Source organism: Oncorhynchus kisutch, linkage group LG28 (genome assembly GCF_002021735.2).
Source record: "Oncorhynchus kisutch isolate 150728-3 linkage group LG28, Okis_V2, whole genome shotgun sequence".
Taxonomy (NCBI): Eukaryota; Metazoa; Chordata; class Actinopteri; order Salmoniformes; family Salmonidae; genus Oncorhynchus; species Oncorhynchus kisutch.
This window is the reverse complement of record NC_034201.2, coordinates 35,922,069-35,940,739: the sequence shown is the minus strand read 5'-3', so window position 1 is coordinate 35,940,739 and position 18,671 is coordinate 35,922,069. Positions and strand designations below refer to the sequence as shown.

The window sequence follows — 18,671 nt, the reverse complement described above, 5'->3', positions numbered from 1 at the left end:
GCTGTAAAAGATCTCCTATTATTTGAGGAGAAGTGGGCCTACGAAGGAGCGCTTTGTTTTGTAGAGGAGGGGAAATTATTTTTTGCTGATGAAATAATTTGAATGTATATGTTATGTATTTATTTTTGTTTAGGAATTACATTTGTTGTTTCATTTCTGAAAAGGCAGTGTGTCATTATTTATGTTAACACTTGAGTAAAAAATAAAGGTTTTATAAAAACTAAAAACTCTCTCTCTCTCTCTCTCTCTCTCTCTCGTTGTGCACAGCCTGTACTGTACTTCTCAGCCAGCCAGAACCCCTCCTTCCCACTTCCTACACTTTCCGCTGTGAACTCCCTCCCTGACTAACCAGTCCTGCTGCTTCATAAGTACCAGGTGGTGGAGGAACCCCATGGGCCCAGAAAGACAGGTCCAAACCTGGCAGAGATGGCCAGTGTCATCCCTGGCTTGCTGGTCCACGACCGTTGAATGAAACTAAGACGAGACCTCACGCAGGAGACACATAATTCACAAACAGCAGGGGTGGATGCTAGTCCATGGGAGGGAAAGTACTGTAGCAAGTTCAAAGTTGCCTCAAAGCGGAATGCATTGACCAGTAGCAGAGATTGAGTGGGAGAGAAAAAGGGATGTAGCGATGTAAATTACACATGAAGCAGTATGCCTACAAACGACACAATAGAGGATATACAGTATATCTGCCACATGTCTCGGTTAATACCCCAAAAGCTCAAAAAGGAATATTCGCTTGCGGCGTTTTTTAATATCCTGTAAATGATATAAGCTGCTATGATATTGCTGAGGGGAGGGAGCAAATGAGATCTAGTCTAGGACAGCTCTGGGGAAGTGGAAAACCTGCAGGATATATATACGGTGAAGTCCTCTTGAATATGTATGCAGATGTTAAAATGTAGTGGGAACACTGTTGAACTTCCACTGAGGTGACAATTCATCAGCCGAGTCGCACCGGGAGTCCGGAGAAAAGGACTAAGAGAGATAATGACAAAAAGGCTGAAAAAAGAAAGAAAGAGAAAGTACTAATGTACATTTCAGAGAATATGGAAACTGTCGACCAGGAATACAGAGTTTCTCATACTGTATTCAACTTTTATAAGGGTTTTGCTTCCTTCCCACATGGACTTTGTGTTGTGAGAAGAGAGAGGTTTGAGAAGTCCTGTTTAGAGTCTCGACATCTACATATATTTTCTGTAGCGCCTCTCAAAGTTGGGGTCAATCTTCAAGTTATAGAATTGGAATTGGATTGCAACTAGACTGTTTGAAAACATTTAATCTTTAGAATTGAATTGGAATGACATATTTGCACATTTCCCAGTTAATGGAATGTATGCACTTAGTATAAAACATTTGCTGCAGAATTTGTTTTAAATCATGTCAAATTTATTGGATAGCTAGGCTGACATAATCGGCCTGAATTTAGGAAATTGGGTATAATATTGAATTTGGAATTGAATTACTGGAATTTACCTAACATTTGAATTGACATTAATTGAGTTATCTCTGAATTCAAAGACTAACCTGGAATTTGAATTGAATTAAATATGCAGGGAGAGGGAATTGAATCAGTATTGAATTAGGATGTATTGTGTGTGAGAGAGAGAGAGAGAGAGAGAGAGAGAGAGAGAGAGAGAGAGAGAGAGAGAGAGAGAGAGAAAGAGAGAGAGGTCTCATAGCAATGAAAGTACAAAACAGAGCCATAGGCTTTTCTGGATGCCTGAGTATCATCTTAATCTCTGTGAAAAGCTATCGTCTGCTGCCCACACTTATCCAGCCTGAACACTTGACTGCTCCCCAACTCTTCAGACTGACAAAGTGTTCTGCGTCTGAAATGGGAAAATAAAGAGGAGAGCGGTCTGGCCCTAGCTGCCATCGGCTCACTCGGAGATCCCTGTTCATTTTCGGTTGAGCCACCTCACCTGTCCCTCTGAACCATCCTCAACCAAGCATCTCTCCTTTACTGACAGGCAGACAGACAGCACAATTGGAAAAAACAGACAGACAACCCCACCCCCTTAAAAAAAACCTGTTCATCCACCCTGCCGCTACGCTCCGCTCCAATGTTTTCTCCCTGGGCAGCCTGGGATAAATATTGAGTGTACACTCCTTGGCCCACTCTGGCAGCTATCTGATCTGACATTAGGCCTTTTATAAGGTTACCTCCCACTCATCACTTATTACCAGACTCTGTGTGGTGCCATTATCACTTTAGATAAGGCTACAATAAACTACATTCCACTCCAAAGGCCCCCCTGCCTTCTGCTCCATCTTCACTTCACCAACATTGATGGAAGGACTCTCGACCATTCATTTTCAAAACAGAGGTCCTTGGGTTGCGAGCGAGAGCTTATTCTGAGTTGTTCCCAATGCTTTGCTTGGCAGACAAGTGTCGGTGAGCTGATAGTGCAGCGTTTAGCTCTGGGCAGAAGCCAAGCAGGAGTGCCTAACGGATGAGTCCAGTACAGCTGGGGGATTTTTGACAGATGTGAATTAAAGCCACAACTGTGGCGGATTCGCCAAGCATGCGTGCCAAAATTACCTCCCTCGCTCAATGCTAATTCACCCTGCTCATTAGGAGTGCGAGCTTTATCCATGAAACATAAATCAACTTTCCATTTTGTATCCAATAGATTTGGGAAGGCGTGCATTTAGCCCATTGACTTTTTCAAGATTATGAAAGGGATTAGATATAAAGCTCAATTTGACAAAGCTCAACCATAAGCCAAGTCAACCTGGTATCAAACTATACATTTTATGAAGAGTATACTCATAACCTATGCAGTTAAATTACTAACTTCTACTATCTATACAAGTCACTGTTGGCACCAATCAATCTTGAAACTTGACGGAGAGCTGCCGCAGTGTTTCTGAAGTCAAAAATAGTTCAGGAACAAACTTCTTGTTTGTAAGGGCCGTTATTAGAGGCCCTCTATTAGAAAGACCTTAAGCTGAACACAGTCTTCCAGCTTCAGCAGAGGTTCAAGTGAGCGGAGTTCAAAGAAAGCACACCAAGAACAATTATTATAAGCTCCCATGGTGATTGCTTGTGCACCCCATCAAAAATATGGCATCAAAACCCCACACCACCTCCCCACCCCTCCCCAAGCCCCCAGTTTACCATGCGAAATAACGAGGCCAGATTAATCAAGCGTGGCTCAGATGGGTCTCTGGTGCCTCACAGGCGTTAGATCACAGACAAACACCAAGCTCTAATGATAAGAAAAGCCCCTCCACTGAGACTCTTCAGGATAAGAAGACTGGTCACTCCTCTAACCAGTTAGCTAGCTAGCTAGCCATTGACGAACCAACAACAAAGCAGAAAACAAGTGTACAAAAGGATGCTAGCTAACCTAGCATTGCTATAGATGCTATGTTCATGGCAGCGTGCCTGTGTGAGGGATGCATGGTAATGTCAGGGAAATACACATCATTATCTGAAGGTGAGGCGCTTCACTCGGTCCCCCCATCCCTCCACTTCTCAGAGACCCTGTGTATGAGTTAAAAGGCTGATTTACATTTATATTGCAAAAACGAGGCGCATGGTTGTAATTGGTGTTGTGGAGCCTGATCCCCCCCCCCCCCCCCCACACACAGACACACACACTTGCACACATCTCACATCTCAACATCAGCTAGTGTGTGTCACGCAATCAGATGGTCTCCCCACATTTACAAGAGTGTGTGTGTGGAGCATAAATACAGGGAGAGAGAGTAGAGAGAGTAGAGAGAGAAAGTAGGGAACGAGAGAGAGCGAGGTAGAGAAAGAGAGAGTAGAGAGAGAGAGAGAGAGAGAGAGAGAGAGAGAGAGAGAGAGAGAGAGAGAGAGAGAGAGAGAGAGAGAGAGAGAGAGAGAGAGAGAGAGAGAGAGAGAGAGAGAGAGAGAGAGAGAGAAAACATAGCGAGAGAGTAGAGAGACACAGAAAGACTTAGTCAAGTCTGTCCAGGTGAAGTAGTGGCTGTGCCAGAAAATTCCGGCAGACACCGGATTATTCAAGCTCAAAAAGCACAAGAAAGAGGATTTCGACACACCCCATCTCAGATTGTTTAGAAATAATTTCTGTTGTTAGCAATGGATAAGATTAGCATTCCTGCAACGTAATTTTGTTGAAATTGATCTCTGACAAATTAAGCTAATTGATTGCACCCAACATGGCCATTTTTTATTTATGGGATTATTTATATAATATTCGATCATTTTTGTACCCAACATCTGATTTGGACACCAAAAACATTCAAGCAATCAGTAAGACATGAGGAACATCCACGGACCTCCAACACCCCACGCCAATCCCACCCCAACAATGAGTATATAGTATCAGTTCTATGTCTGACAAGCAGTATGGATTTGCAGGTCGGAGTATTGTTTCTTCATCCTATGTGTCTGACAAGCAGTATGGAACTGCAGGTCGGAGTATTGTTTCTTCATCCTATGCAATGAATTCTCAGTGAGTTTTTTCCCCTGTTTAGGGAAATTTGTCATTGAAGTTGTTGGGTTTATGTTCCATCCTACATCCTGATATTACCAGCTTCTGACCAATAAATGGTGCTATTTCTTCTATTAGGTGATTTAAAAAAAAATCCCCCCACCCTCCTTAATAAAGCAGTCTTGGACCAGGTATGACAGCAACCCATACTTTTGTTTACCTGGCCACTGTTTCAAATGCAAATTTTTTAAAGTTAGCATTTGAAACAGTGGCCAGGTTAACAAAACCGAAGCGTGGGTTTCTTTTGACCACTTCCTTGGATTCCTCATGTCTTACTCTTAATTAGAAAAAAGTTTGCTCAAAATCGGATGTTAGGTACTATAATTATTGAATATTATATCAATACTTTAATTTAAAATAGCTCATTTGGGTGCCATCAACAAGCTTATTTGTTCAGAAATCAAAATATATTCTAACAAAATAATGTTTCCGGAATGCTTATTTCTACAGACAGGATTTCAGAATATTCTGGAGATGGTGGGTGTCATGGCTTGCTAAAATGACATGGAACGACCCTGCTTTCCTTATCAGATCAACAGCTCAATTCTTCAAAGTGCCTCCTGTCCTGCAACACAAAACACATATTTCATTCTGTGGATCCGTGCAGGACTTAACAGCTCTGTCAATACCTTCACTGGCTTGTTTACTCCAGCATTTTTCAAACGCTGCCAGGAAAAGGCAATGCAACAACAGTGTGCAATGCTGCAGTAGATCTGTGGCGACAGGCGCTTGATTCATAGCGGCAATAGAATAGGAGAAATTATGTTGATGTTTCCGCAAATTGCTTCGGCAGTGGAAGAATGTGTGTTGAAATGATTGCGGGAGACAAAATCAAGGCACAAAATCAAACCTGCATGGCGTGCAATCACATGTAATGCACAGATGTACTCTGAGGTACAGTGGTTCCTCCATTAAAAGTTGCGAGCTTGCACCGCGGGACTTAGAGGTACCCAGCATCAAGGCTTCATTGCTCCAGACCACCACAAGGGGGAGTTAGAGCACTCGTTATGCATTTGGGTCCCAAGGATTATATGACCAATCATATCAAGTGGTTCCAATTACGAATTTGACGCAAGCCTCTCATCCCTGGGTGAAGATGGCTGACACAACATTAAGATGGAACCAAATGTAAGTAGTTATAACATCATAACGAGTCAAGCAAAACATTTACAATTGAGAGGAATATATTAGTTAATGTAGAGACAAACTTTGTGCATATTTTTTGTGATAAAGTTCATTTACGAAAATTGCTATTTAGCAAGTTAGCTGATTAGCTAACATTACCCAGCTAGCTAGCTAAGGTTATGACAGGAAAATGAATTTGAATGTACAATTGCATAAGTTTGCCTTGCAATACAGCTGAAGTAACATAGCTAGTTAACTATTTACTTGCTCTTTGTGTAGTGGAGGATAAAAATAACTGTATGTCTATGGATGTGTAGCTAGCTACAGTAAGCACCCACACAAACATACAATGCACATCCTTTTGCTTGATTTACAATAACTGCTAGAGATTGACAAACAGTGGTAAATGTGCAACTGTAATGAGAGCTCAAAATCATTTTGAGAGATGATAAACTAGAAAAATAAGCCAAATTGTATACATAAGCTTCTTTGAAGCCCTAACCATCATTTTTGTCAAATGGATATCCATGAATCGACCAACCCAGTCTAGGTATCGATCGCTATTGATTATTGGAGTGATTAGTGGCAATTCCGGGTTATTTTCTCTCTCTGGGGACCTGGAGTTGATGAGTGAGTTATGGCGAGGCCATTCTGTGCCATTTCGGAAGCAATCTGTGTCGGGCGGCTCAAAAGGGGGAGAGGGAGTGGGGTCTCTGGTGATTGTTTCCTGTGCATTAGGCATCAGGTTGGAGTCCATTAATCCGTCAGTTATCAGAGAAAAATGCGTTCGGAGCAGTGTAGTGTGCTATTGGGAGCAGTGTGGAACTCACTGCACAGAGCTGTACTACACTTCCATTATCCTATTTTCATTCGCTGTTAACTTATTTATGCTCTGGTCCATCACTGTGTTCCTATATATGCATGTTATAAAGAACAGTGAGTGAGTGAGTGTGCATGGGTGTTTCTCGTGGTGCTATATGGTCAAATTCCATTTCAGTGCAGTCGATTCAGGAAGCAAATGGAAATTCTCAATTCAAAAATGAAGAAGGCCTGTTGTTTTCAATTCATTTCATCAATCAATATTTAAATGTTAATAGAAAACAAATCATGGTTTGTAAGTATGTGTGTGAACTGATCAGGTCAGCATTTTATTTGGCTGTCTCTATCTATGCATTGGTGTCACAGAGTGAGAGTAATTTCAGGGTGATGTCCAAGGTGCTGAAAGGGTACAGTCTAAGGTACATGTGCTGTCCATGGTGGTGAAAGGGTACTATCCAAGGTACATGTGTTGTCCATGGTGCTGAATGGGTAATGTCCAACGTACAGTTGTTGTACAATGTCCTGATCGGACCCTGTCCAAGGTACAGGTGTTGTCCAAGGTGCTGAAAAGTTACTGTCCAAGGTACCGGTACTGTCCAAGCGACAGGCTATTCACCAAGTGTCTCTATCTGGCTGTGTATCGCTCTACGCATTGGTGTCATAGATTGCCAGTAATGTGACGGTGCTGCCCAATGTTCTGTAAGCACATATTGCCTGCGTAACAAGCCACAAACCTAAATTAAAAATCAAGAAAGTATGCTTTAAGTGAGAAGAGGCATTGGTCTGAAGCCGGAAAATAATGGAAATTCACGAGCACCACAATGCTTATTCCATTAATGTTCAACCAATGTTTTCCAGCACACAGCTTTAACTTACTACAGTAGCTATGTTGGTATTGTACTTCAAACTATGTGTAGGCAGGTTGCATCTATAATATGTAAATCAAGGACAACAACAAAAAATAACTACAGAGCATACTGACAGGCAGCTTTGAATAGCATGACAATACTTCTAAATATATATATTCCATTAACTGCTGTATTGTCAATTCTGAAGGCAGTAAGGGGCTGTGGCACCATATCTTGCCAGTTGCCAAAACATCTAGAAGCAGTGTATTTTCTTTCATACGTTTGCTCAAGTATAGTGAGGCCACTACAATCACTGCAGTCTGCCTAGGTTAATGCAGACACTGCCAGACTGCATAGTGGTGAGTGGGTCTTTGACCAGATCAAGCTGAGGTCACCTCGGGGCTGTCCTTGAAGATGAATGAAGCATAAACAAGCGCAACCACGAGCCATTGGGAAAGTCAATAGGACTTCCCTGTGTTGTTAGGATGAGGTGAAACTGTGGTCATTCCCTTAGGGAACTCATCCAAAGCCACAGGCTGTAGCTAGAAGAGTGAGAGGGTGTTGCGTCATAGTGCGCTCACCGGTTCCAGATTGTGACTTGTGAGGTCATCTCCTAAACCGCCAGTCTATCTAGGATAATGATTTTAGATTGGCTCTGGCTCTCTGATGGTCAACTGCACAACCCTACAGGTGAACATCTTCCCACGTGGCTTCCTTACTCAAACCGTTTAAGTGCCCCTGACTCATAAGAAAAAGGTATTGTGATTACTTTCCACTTGACAGTGTGCCATGTAAAATAGTACATTTTCTGCTAGTTCGTATTATAGTGAGAAAAGTTCCTGGAGGCAGCATGAGCCAGACATGGCATTGCTACTTAATTGCTCTTTCAGAGTTGTGTTCGAGGGCATCACCACCCCTTCCGTTCAGAGTACAGGGGGACTGTGATCTCTGTGTGACTGTCAGCAGTGGTAATCGTTGAGTGGCGGAATCACAGGAGAGTTGAGTATGGAGAACGTTAGCGGGGGTGGAGTGGGGTTGAGAGAGAGATGCTGCTCAGTACTGCCCCTACCGTAAAGGGAACAAGTGCCACTGCAAGGAGCTCCAAGATAGAATAATTTATACGAAGATGTATAAGGAGAGGTGGAGGAGTGTAGACTGGCTGTATAATCAACACACTTAACCTCTAATACCAACAGTCACTTGTAGATAAATAGGCTTCAAATATATGCGAGACGTCCTGTGAAAAGGAGTTATTGCAGTTAAGTGTAATCCTGACATATTGCATGTTTGAGGGGATAACCTCTCTCTCTCTCTCTGCATATTTAAATCAATTCCAGTTTAGTCTTTGAATTCAGAGATAACTCAATTAATTATGCCTAATGTGAATAGCTCTTATATAATATCCGATTGAGCAGTATATGCTCCTTCAGAGAAACTCATGGCCTGGGTCATGTTCAGTAAAGCACTCCGTAGCAAACAGAAAACAAAAATGAATGTCTAATACTGGAAAAGTTAAGATATTATGTGTTCCTGTTTCACTCTGTATCAAAACATGTTCTCCCTACTGAACACAGGGAGGACTTTTCTCACCAGCATCCCATTCCCTCTGAACACGACCCTGGATTTGATATTTTGGTATTTTATTTGGATTCCCAAAAGCAGCAGCTATTCTTCCTGGGGTTCACACAAAACATGAAACATGACATAATACAGAACATTAATAGACATGAACAGCTCAAGGACAGAACCACATCAAAAAATAGATTTTTTAAGGAACCATATCAATACACAGACTATCTAGGTCAAATTGGGGTCCTTTGCCCACTGCTGCCACCAGTCTGTGCAGTGCACAGGATACAACAGCTGTTAGTATGACTGTACAGCGCCCTAATTTAGGAGACCAATACCACCGCCAAGGGACACAGCCCTCTTATTGCCCTCTTCACTGTTTGAAGAGAGAACATCTCCAATAGAACCTTATATCTGTTTGTTCTCCAAGTTTGACACATTTGATTCCTAAGCTGTCTTTAAATTAAGTGTAGAAAATGTGTGCTTATTATTGTAAATATAATTATTTCCTTGTATTTTATTATTGAGTTAATTTTCAATCATCCACTAATCTCACTCAAACCTTTCTCAGTTAGTAGTGTTAATTGTTTGAATGTTGATTGCCCACTGAGCACAAACTGGTTGAATGAATGTTATTTCAACGTTGACTGTGACGTGGAATCTATGTCGAAAATACATTGGAGTTGAAAAAAATACCTCAACATAAAGTGTTGTTTTGAGGGTACATTTCAACCACAGGATCATGTTTTCATGGTAACCAATTTACAACATTGGCTAAACTTGTTTAAAATATGTTGAATTTGTAACTTTGAAACAACGTCAGCTCTTCAATGTTATGTAGTTTCTGGACCATTCTGCATGCGCTGACCCTGAGCCTAACTGCCGTTCTGTACCTTACTGCCTCTGCTCTGGATAACTGACCTCTGCCTACCCCCTGTTTTGTCAATAAACATCTGTGATTCGAACTGTCTGCATCTGGGTCTTATTCTGAGTCCTGATAATACTGTATATCATCAGTGAGACCATTTAGGCTAAAATAGCATTTGCAAAGTCATCAACAGCTATTGTTTCAAGTCAACCCAGGATTAAACTAAAAACAGACAATGGGTTTCAAGCTTTGGTTGAGTTCAAATGTAATCTTTAAGTTGATAATTAATATGTTGATACACATCTCCTTCTTAACCAAAAATGGAATTTAAAGAATAGGCCAAAATAAATTCAAACATTCAAAGAATTTTAAATACATTTTGATTTGATTTAGTCTTAATCTTTAACTTAGATTCTTGGTTGAGATGGAGATGAATCCAACATATCAATTAGAGGTCGACCGAATAAATCGGCATGACCGATTAATTAGGGCCGATTTGAAGTTATCATAACAATCGGTAATCTGCATTTTTGCGTGGCAGATTGACCACCTGTTACGCGAGTGCAGCAAGAAGCCAAGGTAAGTTGCTAGCTAGCATTAAACTTATCTTATAAAAAAACAATCAATTTTCACATAATCACTAGTTAACTACACATGGTTGATGATATTACTAGGTTAACTAGCTTGTCCTGCGCTACATATAATCAATGCGGTGCCTGCCTTTATCATCGAATCACAGCCTACATAGCCAAACGGGTGATGATTTAACAAAAGCACAATCGTTGAATGAATATACCTGACCATAAACATCAATGCCTTTCTTAAAATCAATACACAGAAGAATATTTTTTTTAAACCTGCATATTTTTTTGTTCAAATAAATTAATGTTAGCAGGCAATATTAACTAGGGAAATTGTGTCACTTCTCTTGCGTTCGTTGCACGCAGAGTCAGGGTATATGCAACAGTTTGGGCCGCATGGCTCGTTGCAAACTAATTTGCCAGAATTTTACATAATTATGACATAACAGCAATTTTTAGACTTGGTGTTGCCACAGTTCGATAAAATATGTAATGGTTCCGTATTTCACTGAAAGAAGAAAGGTTTGTTTTCGAAATGATAGTTTCCGGATTTGACCATATTAATGACCTAAGGCTCATATTTCTGTGTGTTTATTATATTATAATTAAGTCTATAATTTGATATTTGACAGAACAGTCTGTCTGAGCGGTGGTAGGCAGCAGCAGGCACGTAAGTATTCATTCAAACAGCACTTTCCTGTGTTTACCGGCAGCTCTTCGCAATGCTTGAAGCACAGCATTGTTTATGACTTTATCAACTCCCAAGATTAGGCTGGCAATACTATAGTGCCTATAAGAACATCCAATAGTCAAAGGTATATGAAATACAAATGGTATAGAGAGAAATTGTCTTATAAATTCCTATAGTAACTACAACCTAAAACTTTTTAACTGGGAATATTTAAGACTCGTCAAAAGGAACCACTAGCTTTCATATGTTCTCATGTTCTGAGTGTCACGCCATGACCATAGAGCTTTTTATTCTCCATGTTGGTTAGGTTGGGGTGTGACTAAGGGTGGGTTATCTAGGTGAATACATATATCTTTTGGCCTGGTATGGTTCCCAATCAGAAGCAGCTGTTTATCGTTGGCATTTCCCCATTGTGCTTTGTGGGAACTTGTCTAGGTATAGTTGCCTGCGAGCACTACTTTGAGCTTCAAGTTTCTCTTCCAAAATAAAGGATGGAAACATACCACGCTGCATCTTGGTCCACTCCTTATAACGATCGTGACACTGACAAGGAACTTAATCGTTAGCTTATTTACATGGCATGTATTGCACTTTTACTTTCTTCTCCAACACTGTTTTTGCATTATTTATATCAAATTGAACATGTTTCATTATTTATGTATTATATTAAGTTAAAATAAGTGTTCATTCAGTAGTCTTAATTGTCTTAATTGTCATTATTACAAATATATATACGTATATATATATATATATATATATATATATATATATATATATATGCAAAAAAAAAATCGGCCGATTAATTGGTATCGGCTTTTTTGGTCCACCAATAATCGGTATCGGTGTTGAAAAATCATAATCGGTCGACCTCTAATATCACTTATTAATTTGTAGACAAACTGGAATTAAAGCCTGACTAAATCAGTGGTACAAAATATACATCTCCAAACACAATTCAATCCAAACACAATTCAATGTCACTATTGTAATACAGTAAATAGTCTTATCTTGTCGCGTTAACAAATGTGACTCGTTTCAGGAAACAAGGCGTATGCGAGCATCACTACTTCACTGGAGCGTCATTTGAACGTGAAAAATGTTTTAAAATCAAAATAACAACAAACTCGTATGCCATCTGTAAATATGAATACAATTATTTAATTAGGAGCCTAGTTGGTTTAGCCAAGGAAAATTGGCCGAGATAATGAGTTGGCTGGACATGCTGAGAGATGAGTTTGGATTGGTCTGCCATGTAGCGCGCTTCTGTCTATAACATGAGCTAGTCATTTTGTGTAGGTAACTCTTTCTAACGCACTTTTTTGAAAGATATCACGTAGTATAAATGCATAAGTGTTGCTTTCCACTTTCTGGAGGACTGAGTTTTGAAATCAGTGGAATTAGAGTATGATAGCTAAGGAGATTGAGAAAAGTCTGGTGTTTGTCAAAAAGAGAAGACACTGTGGTATAAAATACCTGTCACAGGATTACATATTCAAACAAAGGGCAACCATGGCATCCGTGACAGAGAGGGAGAAGAGTCCACCCATGTATACGACGGGTAAGAGGTCCACCCATGTATACGACCTGCAGATGCATGCTGGGTAGTAACATTGTGAGTTGAGATTAAGGTTATTGTTTAGTTAGCTAGCTAGCTACATGTCTAAACGTAAAGAGTAAACGTTGCCAAAAAAGCCTAATTAAATTGTTGCCAGCAGCACAGTTGTATTCACCAATGCTCTGGATAACATAAAACAGCCTAACCAACTCTGCTAGGGCAAGTAAAAGGGTCAGTGAGCTGTTCTCTCATTTGAGTCTGGAAGTAGCGCGCAAGCTAGCCAACGTTACCCAGTTAGCTTGGATGCTTTACTGCTGTTGTTAGGTCAGAACGCTTGGATCAACCCTACTCCTCGGCCAGAGCGACCAGTGTGCGCTCTGAACACTCCGAAAGCGAAACGCTCTGATTTTATGAACGGACAATCTCTTGTACTCTCTTGTACTCCAGATTAAATTTACTAACACACCCGTAGTATAAAACCAGCCTTTAGTCCTAAAACCTTTGGTTGTTTAGTACATAGCCTCACATGTGAATCCTTAAAGAGATAGGTGGGGCTAAAGCTTAAGAGGGTGTGAACAATTCCGAATGGGTGTAGACAACGAAGAGCTCTCCAGTAGGTACCAAACTATTCAAGGGCCATTTTCTCAAAAGTGAGTTTACAATTTCAGCAGCGTTCAAAGCAGAATTACTTTCCCATTTTTCCTCAACTGTAGTTTATGATATATAATTCTCTACTTTTATCAAATGTAAAAACACAATTTCAAATTATGCTACATAAAACAGGATCGAGCCGGTCGGTCAAAAATGTTGGATTCACTTCTCCAACTAATCCAAAAATAAATGTTAAGGTATAGGATTAAGTCAATGGCTCAAATAAAACTAATAATAATAACACTTTTTTCAACTTTTATAGCATGAAGACATCTCAATGCTCTGTACAGCAACAACAACAAAAACAAGCAAATTAAAACAACAACATCATTAATAATCATGAGTACATGGACAGTCAAGAGACTGAAGTTTGAGAAAGCTCATGCCCTTAAAATGTTGATATTTGGTTGCGTTGTCAACCAAACACAATTCAATAATACTTTTGTAATACAGTAAATAGCCTAAAGTTAAGGATATCTTACAAACTAATGTAACAGGATTCATTCAACCTTAAAATGAGTAACACATCCATGGCCACACACTGAGGTTAATGTAACTATAAATGTCGTCTTGTGGAAATATAAAGTGTGCATGTTCAACATGGCATGCAAAGGTCGCAGGTCTCTGGAGATCTTCACAATTACAATAATAATCTGTGCAGAATCTTGAACAGCATTTATCACTTGCACTACAGTGTGTACAGTACTTTCAATGTAATCTCAACTGCGATCCAGGTCAAGCACAGTGAGAACACATTAAGTTTTTGTATAGATAAAAAATATCTGACATTTTATTCCCATTTGAACTGCTTTTAAAATGTTGAAAGCGTACTGACAACACATTTACATGACTAAGGCAAAAATCAGACATAATTTTTCCATATGAATTTGGATGTGCTTTTAGATGGTTGAAAGCATAGTTATAACACATTGCCTATTCAACAAACTTCTGGCTCTCTTTTTGAGTGTGTGAATAAAAGTTGAAATCTAACTGATCAACGGCTGAACCAAATAGCCTGTCTTATGCCATTCACAGGTGAAATTAATTGGAGCCTAATGAACATCCTTGAACATCCATCAAATATATATATAAAATAAAATTAAAATAGTAACATGAGGATAAATACACAATGAGCAATGATAGCTTGGCTATATAAACGGGGTACCCGGTGTTGAGGGTCAGCGTGGCAGATGTTGTCTAAAAAATCTAAAGCAAATCAAATGTTATTGGTTGCATATGTTATTGTAGGTGTAGTGAAATGCTTATGTTCCTAGCTCCAATGTCCTACCTTCACCACCTGGGGGCGGCACGGATCCAGTTGCAGAGGGAGGTTGCAGAGGTAGGTGTTCAGTCCAGGGGACTGACGTAGGTGTTCCATTTGTAGGTGTTCCTTTTGTCCAGGTAGGAAAGGGCAGTGTGGAGTGCAATAGAGATCGCTTCATCTGTGGATCTGTTTGGGGAGTATGCGAGTTGGAGTGGGTCCAGGGTTTCTGGGATGATGGTGTTGATGTGAGCCATTACCATCCTTTCAAAGCATTTCATGGCTACAGATGTGAGTGCTAAGGGGCAGTTGTCATTTGTACAGGGACTATGGTGGTCTGCATGTAACATGTACATATTACAGACTGGGTCAGGGAGAGTTTGAAAATATCACTGAAGACACTTGCCAGCTGGTCAGCGTTTGCTCTAAGTACGCATCCTAGTAATCCGGCTGGCCCTGTGGCCTTGTGAATGTTAATCTGTTTAAAGGTCTTACTCGCATCGGCTACGGAGAGTGTGCTCTCAAACAGCTGGGGCTCTCACACATGGTTCAGTGTTGCTTGCCTTGAAGTAAGCATGGAAGTCATTTAGCTCATCAAGTTGGCTCGTGTCACTGGGTAGCTCTCGGCTGGGTTTCCGTTTGTTATCCGTGATAGTTTGCAAACCCTGATGAAGACAGCTTGGCTGTCGAAACGTTGGTAATTACATTTTTGCATCTGAGCTCCTAGAGTCTTTTATTTTCTAGTTTGCAAGCCCTGCCACATCTGATGAGCATCAGAGCTGGTGTAGTAGGATTTGATCTTAGTCCTGTATTGAGCTTTTCTTGTTTGATAGTTTGTCAGAGGGGGTAGCGGGATTTCTTGTAAGCGTCCGGATTAATGTCCCGCTCCTTAAAAATGGCAGCTCTAGCCTTTATCTCAGTGTGGATGTTGCCTGTAATCCATGGCTTCTGGTTGGGATAAAAAAATGATTTCACCTTTATTTAACCAGGTAGGCCAGTTGAGAAGAAGTTCTCATTTACAACTGCGACCTGGCCAAGATAAAGCAAAGCAAAGCAGTGCAACAAAAACAAAAACACATGGGATAAATAGAATAGAAAAATCTGTATTGGGTAAGTGTTTCTGTGCAGGGCCTATGGAACTGAGCTGTCACTGTGGGGACAAAGTTGCCAATGTATTTATTAATGAAGCAGTGACTGATGTGGTAAACTCCTCAATGCTATCGGATGAATCCCAGAACATATTCCAGTCTGTGCTAGCGAAACAGTCCTGTAGCTTAGCATCCGCTTCATCTATTCACTATTGATTGCTTCACTGATTCTTCCTGTTTGAGTTGGTAAGCAGGAATCAGGAAGATAGCGTTATGGGGGTGAGCATGGTATCCTTCTCTGTGTGTCGATTAAAGGTGACACACAGAGGTGATCTAGAGTTTTTTTCCCTCTAGCAGCACAAGTGACATGCTGGTAGAAATGAGGTAAAAACAGATTTCAGTTTTTCTGCATTAAAGTCCCCGGCCACTAGGAGCACCGCCTCTTGATGAATATTTTCTTGTTAGCTTATGGCCATATTCAGCTCCTTTAGTGCGGTCTTAGTGCCAGCATTGGTTTGTGGTGGTAAATAGACAGCTACTAAAGATATAGATGAAAACTCTCTTGGTAAATAGTATGATCTACAACTTATCATGAGGTATTCTAACTAAGACGAGCAGAGCCTCGAGACTTCCTTAATGTATAGTATCTGTATTCTTTTCAGCGTCATTGTATTTCATAGAAGTCACCATCCATTGCTTTTCACTGTCTTTAGCTTCCTATATATTTTCTATTCATCTTATCATAACTTTCTCTGTATCTGCAGTGTTAATTAAGAAAGACATTTCTTCTGATAGAGTCATTATTCTAAGCCAGGGAATGAGTCTAGCTCAGTTCCATAGGCCCTGCACAGAAACACTTACCCTAGCTCCTAAATTAATTTCTGAAAAGATTGGATAGGCATAAGAAACACTCCACCTAGCGTATTGGAGGGCAGATATATATTGCTAATACCTATCAATTTTTTCAATATCAGATTTACATGAAGTGCCAAGGGGGTAGGGGATAGGGATTAGGTACTAGGGGTGGGCAATAGTTCTGGACTGGGCAATAGTCTCAGCTCCAACACTTTCCTTCACATGTTGTGTAACAGCCTGGGCTAAAACATTTAGGTACCGTGTTCACTCTGCCTTTTCTCTCTCCACCCCACCCTCTCATAGCAGAGACAAGCCAGCTCTGCTCTGAACAACAACTCCCTCTCGAATCAGAGACAAGCCAGCTCCGCTCTGAACAATAACTCCCTGTCGAACTGCCGAAGTATTGACGACTGCCAGTCTATGGCAGCGATAAGAAGGTCGGAGGAAGACAGCCATCTCCAAATGTGGTGTCAGATAGCAGGCTTCACCCTCCCCCATCCACTTCCCTCCTCTCTGTTTGACAACCACTCTGATTCTGTTGACAACAAGGGATGCAAACTACAACGCTCAATCAGTGTATCACAAGAGGGAAGCGACGGCGAGGAAGAGCACTTGATCCCCCAGACGCCTGAGAAAAGAGATTGGGGGTTGGTTCGAGCTCACCTGTGAGCATTTACCGATCCCTTTACGTGGGCTGTGATGACCAGCCTTTACTGGTTAGAAGCCTTAACATGGGGATGCAGGTTCCAGCAGTGACTGTCAGACTAATTGACAGTATATATGTTGGTTATTAGGGGCTTAAAGTTGTCCAAGCTCTGACAGCTTGCAGTTCGGAGGAGAGATGCTTGTAGAGGAGAAGAGATATTGACCTATAGGCAGGCCTCTTGTTAGGTATCAGATGTCTTTCGTTTTGAAGTGTTCAATAAAGGTTTCACTGAGCACATTCCCCAATTAAAGTACAATATTAACTGTTGATTCATAGCACCTGTACTCTATAATACTTAGTCGGAGTGCAGAGAGCGAGGAGGAGGAAATTGCTGTGTTCTGCTGCAAAAGCCTCCTGTCTGCACAACAGCGAGTGGGCAATAAACCATAGCTTAGAGAGTGAAGCAGCCATTTGGGAACCATAGCAAATGCCCCCCACCTCTCCAACTTACAATTTACTGAGGGGAGAAGGGGGGGAAAAATCCTCTGTTAGCTTCCGACACTGGCACACACGCTCATATACTCATAAAACGAAGCAATAAAGCTGACACCCTCTTGAGGTTTGATGCACAATCCCTGAAAGAGTGCTGCTGACAGCAGTATTAAAAGCTTTATTACCAGTGTCAGATCAAATTAGTGGTGTGCCGCACACTCTGTATGTCCAAGGCGAAAGGCGGAGTATTTGTTCAATCATACACGACTGGTTCTGTACTCCCAACCTTAACATTAGGTCCAACAATAACATTTGTGGAATTACCATTTAGACTAGCAGAGATGTATGGCTGAGCAAGTGGAATAGGTGTTCAACGGTGCAACAGAGGAATTGGGTGAGTTTATCAGGAATAGAGAAGAGGAAGATATTTCAGGGGAGGGGGAATGTATCGAAATGAAGGGACGTATTTTAAAATCTGCTTTTTCTAACACTCATTTACTGTCACAAGCCACAGCTTTGGAATTATTGTAAAACAAATTATGTGTATGTAAAAACACACACACACACACACACACACACACACACACACACACACACACACACACACACACACACACACACACACACACACACACAATGTATTGCATGCACCTGTGTGACAGCATTGTAGAGTCAATAATTGATTTTCTAAATATTTGAGAAACAACAAAAATGACAATGTTAAAAATGTCTTACTGTCACACAGCTATCCATGAAACATCAAGAGTTTTTGAGATAACTAATGTTACTTCATATTCAAAGTACAGACATTCCCGTGTCACTCAGAGTGCAACAGCCAACATCCAGTCTGTGTTCAAGGAGAAAAAAAGTCTGTCTTTTTGCTTTCTGCAAGTGTTTCTCTGACACATTGATGAGCGACGCGAGCATGTTTAGATCAATGTAATGGCAGACAAGTACAAATTCAACTCCTCAAGCATGATTTCAACTCAAGCACAAGCACACCTGTTCATTCAAACTAAGAAGAAATCCCTTCTTGCAAGACGTGAGATGCAGCAATATATGAAGTCGGGACATTTCACCGTTTTAAAGGACAGAAAATAATCAATATCGATACAAAACCACTGAC

At 40.8% G+C, this 18,671-nt stretch overlaps 1 protein-coding gene across 1 annotated transcript in view; it reads right to left on the bottom strand.

Moving 5' to 3' along the window:
* Positions 1-18,671, bottom strand: part of LOC109873297 (kin of IRRE-like protein 3) — a 270,176-nt gene that overhangs the window by 250,570 nt on the left and 935 nt on the right. The window lies entirely within an intron of this gene.